The following is a 6,000-nucleotide window of genomic DNA, read 5'->3' on the forward strand; positions in this document are numbered from 1 at the left end:
CAAAATGCAGAAACCTTCCACACCAAATGAAATAAAATATAGCTAGAAAAACAGATACAACTAAAAGCATTCTAGGCATCAAAAGGGACTTACAAAGGCCAGGGCAAACTATCATGCCAAATAATCTTTCTAGAGGGGCACCTGGAGTAAAGAGAAACACAATTGTGGCAATGAGGCTAGACCTTCCAATTAGAGAAATCAGACTGAGGTTACCCCTGGCTTTGGGAAGAGAAGCAGAAATCATTACTGTATTCTAAACCCCCGCCATTTCCAGGGTCTTACTGGAGGCAGGACAAACCCCCTGGTTTCACTGTTTTAATTTTTCCTGCCTGGGGAGCACAGCTAGAGACAGAAGACAGCATAGTCATGTCACCATTGCTCTAATTTTCTCCAGCCACAGATTCCATAGGAATTCAGGAAATAAATGACTGCTCTCCTGTCTGAAAAAATGTAGGAATGTCTCCCTGCATAAAGCTGTACCATACTTTGGTTTCCTTTGATTGCAGTGAATACAATGCTAGACCCTAGAGGTAAAATCTGCCCCTGTTCCCTATTAAAGTCAGTAGTGAACTGTACTCAGGACCTATAATAACTGATGGCAGGCCTCTTATCATCCCAGCTGCTTTGTGATCTGGAGTGGGTGTTGTCTCTGTCTGTTCCGTGACTGGGGAGCACACCCAGGGATTTTGCCTGGAGCCTACAGCCAGGCTCCTATAGGAACTGTGGGGCAACAGGTCTACCAAATGGAGAGACACGACTCTTCCCTTAATTCCTCTCCCTGTCAGGAAAGCTCCCAGGGCCATTCTCAAAGTCTGGTATTAATAAAAGAAATTACACAGAGAACTTAAAATAGAAAATAGCCAGTGTCAGGACAGGCCACTGCATTACATAAGGGTGTGCATGGTTGCCAAAACTTTAATATACTTATTGTAAAAATAAAAACAATGGACAAAAAAACAACAGTGAAAAATCCCCAAATGTTTCATCAAATTAAGTCCCAAGGTTTGAACAAACAAACAAAACAGTACTTAGCGTGAAGTTCCTCCCTTGTCTCCCACCCTCTCCAAGTCAGCCACTTTGATCTTTAAGCTGATTTGTCTCAGCCATCTAGGCCTTTTAAAAGCCTAGTAGTCAGTCTTAGACAGGGCTGGAGGTTTCTGAGCACCCAGAGCCTGGGACTGTGCATGAAGACAAAGATTGAATTTGCAGCTTCCTCAAGTTAGAGTTGAACAGTCTCAGGATGGGTGAATTAATGTACGAGAAGTGCTAAGGCAGTGCCAGCACACAGCAGGCCGTGTACACATAGGGCCTAGCTATTCTCATTACTGCTTTCTGCATCGTGAACTCTCAGTTTCCACCCACCCCTCAACCCCTTACCCCTGCTCTGAGCATCATGGCCACATGGAGCCTCTGGCTGCAGTCAGTGTCAATTAGAAACAGAGTTTCACCCGGCCAAAGATTGACTATCTGGAGTCCAGACCTCCTTATAAATTTATGTTTTTCCTGAATTCATCATGTAAATCCTACAGCAGACTTTTCCAGTGGGCAGTACTACATCTAACTAAACCCAGAATGTATTTATTTTCCTTTGGTTTGAAACATTTCCCCATTCTGTGCCCAGAGGGGAGCTTTCTTTTCAAGGTAATAGCATACAGCTGGGCAGGTTGTTCACTGTGCAAAGATGCTCAGCAGACATGAGAATGGGGATGTTGAAATCCAATCTTAGCTCCACTTGCTAACTTGCTGCACCAGTCCAGAGGGGCCTGGACTTTTTATAAATTGTCAGTCCATTAGGGGAGTTCGCAGATTTGAAGGTCCTTTTTCTAACCACTGCCCACAACTCAACTCTCTGTGGATGATTAAGGAAGCTCTCATTGCACAAACCAATCTTTGAGGCTTTTATGGGCAGTTCAGGCTTCTGAGCTCCTTGGAGAACAGCCCAGAGATATTCCTGGTGCCAGTCCCATTTGAAATCAGTGTTTCTTGAATATGGATGATTTTGCTCCCCAAGGAATGTTGTGCAATGTCTGCAGACATTCTCTGAGCGTCACAGCTCAGAGCACTCCTGTGTCCTAATGGGCAGAGGCCAGGGGTGCTGCCACCTTACATAGCACTGGCAGCCCCCACAACCCAGAAGGACCCAGTCCGAAATGCCCACGCCACACTGTTGAGAAACTCTGTCCAAATGAACACAACGAAGCCATCAGATAAAGCAGTTTTCCCACTGCAGGTCCGGTGAGTGCCCAGCTCACTGCCAGCTCCAGATAGACGATTGCAACTGTCACGGTGACGGCTTCTGTGCTTATTTCCATTTTGTTCTTGCCCAGCTTTTGGGAAGATCCCACCTCAGTGTTGAAGCCTTGGCCTGTGCCCATTCAGAGGTCAGAGTGCAGGGGGTAACCAGGACCCTTTCTTACTCTGGTCCCCTACATAGATTCATGAGGACCCTCAAGGGAAGGGGAGCTCTGGGCAGGGGCATCAAGGCCCAGCTGCCCTCACCATGCTGGCGTTCTCACCCTGTAACCATCCCAGATACCAACAAACCTTAGGGTTTGGATAGTCAGGGTAAGCTGTCGTTTCCACGTGCTCTGTAGCCCCTCAGGCTGCTCCTTCCCCAGCCCTCAGAGGCTCTGCAGACCAAAGGTCTGATACTGAATTTTGGAGTGGTTCTTTCTTATTAGAGTCAGCATGTAAGTTGTCAGTCTTTCGCAATGTGCAGGCTGTCAGCTTCCTGGCTAGAGGTGGTCTGTCTTTCTCTCGCGTCTCTTTGCTCTTTCACAAATCTTTGCTGTTTCCTCTTTTGGAACACCCTTCCCTGAGTTTTTCAGGCCTTAGATGGACTGTCCCTCTGCTGCAAAGGCTCCTTGATGCCCAGTGGAGTTGGAAGTGCTCCCTACCCTCCCATACTCCCCTACCATCCCTGTGGGTCACTGTCACACTCCATCACTCAGGATCATGAGGCTCTCTGTGATGCTGCCTCCCCAGGGTGTAAGGTGCTGAGGACAAGGAACTTGGGCTCAGTCCCCATGTGCACACCCATAATAGTTGCTCAATCCTTGTTTCTGTTGATCTGAGTCTCCCCTTAGAAGTACAGGCTAGAGTTAGGGAATGTCATAGAAATACCTGATGCCAATGGGGTTGACTTCTGCCTGAAGTTTCAGCCACCCTCATTACATTTTTAAGTGGTTTTCCTTAATAGGAATGTCTCTTGACTGCTGGTGTCACAGTTACATTTGAAAGTGCTTGCTTATGTCTCCTGTTTATGAGATCTCTTTCCCTTTGAAGTCTTCTGATGGAGAAGTGTAGCATAGACCTGTACCTCTGTTCATTATACATGCAGGGAATTCTCTGTAACTGAGGGCAACCATTTCTCTTAAAGTGAGTTGACTCAACAGTAACAGAGAAAAGAAAAAAAGAAAAAAATGAAATAAAATTATGAAAATGTTTATTTTCCACTTAACAAAACATAGGTTATACTTGCAACTACCCAGATATTCTTAGGAGGAACAAGACTTGAGTCATATTGGTTTGGAGAAGGCATAAGTTTTCAGACAAAATGTGTGATTGCTCGATATAGCATCCTTTGCTTTATGTCTGACTCTTGTTTCTTGATCATAAGAGTCAGTTTTGCAAAAATATTGAGTTCTTTTATCAATTTTCTTAACCCATTGAGATTCAGATCATTCTATTTCAAAGCACCTGTCATGTTGTTAACCTAGCTAATTTTCTCCAATTGTTAACTGGTCTATTATATTTTTTCTTGATACTTTTACCTTGAATTCTACTTTTTTTATATTAATGTTAAAGTTATTGTACTCCACCTTTCATATTGTTAGTATTTGCTTAATAATCATTAGGTACACAAATACTGCCAAAGCAATTTTTTTTTCCATTACTTTGTTTTGGATTTTTTTCTAGCAGGAAAAGATACAGTGAGTTTCTCACCTAACAACCACCTTCTCTGTCCACATTCTCCATTCTGGTACCATAGTACTAAGGAGAGAAGACTCTTCTTAAATCCATCCATCTCCAGGGAAGTCCAGAATGGATCTGTGGCCTCTGAGGTTACATAGGTGTGACCTCTGAACTGCAGGTCAGAGTTTTGAGCCCTTTAAAAATGGTGTTTGAGCAGGATCATTTAAAGGCATCTGCAGCTTTAAGCTATCAATAGGAATACCAGTGAGTACTTCTCAGGCATTTCCTGTATGCTAGGCAGTGTGCTAAGTTCTTCTGTTGATAGTTTACTCGAACCTTATGACATCCCAGTGAAGTTACCAGATGGTTAATCTCATTTCCCACAGGGGAAAAGTAAGGCTCAGAGAGGATAAAGGATTTAGCCAAGACACCCAGATAGTAAGTCGTGGAGCTAGCACTCCAGTCCAAGGCTATCCAACTCCAGGGCACTTGCTTTGACTATTCATATGTACAAATGTGTTCTCACTTTGCTTCTCTCTGGCTACTTCTATATTGTCATTCATGTCTGTCTTTGTATGGAAGTCAATCCAAACCCTTGTGCCTGGCCCTCCTCATTCCCCAACTCTTTCCAATTTTGCCTTCAGTCTTGTTAGCGTATTCCGCATATAACTGGGGACCCTAGTAGCTCAGTCTGTGTGTATTGTGGTCAAAGAAAGAAAGAATCACAGTCACATAGTAATTCAAAAGACTTCTAAGTCTATGTTGGGGCTCTTGAGGAAATGCCACCAGAGACAATACGTTCTTAAGGTTCAGCAAGTGTTTAAAACTCCTTCCTCTCTATCACTGCTAATTTCATCCTCTGAGTAGACAGTGAAAGCTCCCCAGGATACCCTTTCTTCCCCACGCTTGCCTCCTGGTCCTCCCAGTTCTCCCTGAATATCAGCCAGACAGCTTGCCTATTTCTTTTCTTCCTCAACTCTTCCCATCTCACATTTTTGTTGTGTGGACCAAATTTATCTCTCTGGTGTCTTTAGTTTTCTTTTTCCTTTGTCTCTTATCCAGACCCAGTACAACCACAGATCGGTCAGCATATGACCGAGAGAGAGAGAGAGAGAGAGAAAGAGAGAGAAAGAGAGAGAGAGAGAGAGAGAGATTGATTCAGAAGGCTGAAACTTCCCAGGCATTAACACTTTAAGTCTCTGTAAGCATTGGTGACATGTACTGAGCTGCCCCAGGAGTGAGGATGGCTTGTTGCTCCTGGCAGCAGAGGAGAAACTATCTTGAAGTGAGGTTTCCTTGCATCCCTCCCCCTTGCTTCCATGTTGAAACATCCTATTCTGTGTGTACAGGGAGCCATTTATTTTGAAAGATGTTAGCATCTACTCGGCTTGGTGGGCCACCCATGGGTTCCACATCTGAGCAGGTGTGGCGAAGGGAGGGTGACCGGGCGCAGCTCAGGCCCTGATGTCGGCCCTGACAGCTAGAATCGGCATTTTCATCTTCTCCAAGCAGCAAAGCGGCTCCTCTCCCCTCCTGCCTGCAGGCATTTTATAATAGCAATAAGACAACTCTGGGGAAGATCATCTTGTATTAACTCCAGGGAGTAATCATCTAATCACATTTCAGGCTGATTTGAGGCACTCATCTGGACCAAACGCCTCCCCACACCCCAGGAGCGGGTTTATGAGGCAGCAGCCAGGCCCCATCGAGCCTTATTGCTTAATTAAAAACAAATTCCCGAGTAATTTATTTTTTTTGTTTTTTATTATTATTTTTTATTTTTTATCTTCCCATAAAACTGCCAGCCGCACACAGGGTGAGAGAGAGGCCCAGGAGTTGGGAGAGGAAGCTGAGATTTCCAGCTTTGGTTGTTGTGCTTGCTGCCTGGCCTCTCAGGGCTGACGTTAAATGGAAAACCAAGAGTCAGCTGGGCTCTTGGAGAGCAAGGGATCGGCAGGCAGGCGTGGGGGCAGGATACCTGGGTTTATTAGGTGACATCATCCCTCAGCCCCTGACCCAGGGTGTTAGTGTGGCTGCTCTTCACTGTGACATACCCTCGAAGTGCCACCACCCTAACTGGGGCCT

Source organism: Manis pentadactyla, chromosome 15 (genome assembly GCF_030020395.1).
Source record: "Manis pentadactyla isolate mManPen7 chromosome 15, mManPen7.hap1, whole genome shotgun sequence".
NCBI lineage: Eukaryota > Metazoa > Chordata > Mammalia > Pholidota > Manidae > Manis > Manis pentadactyla.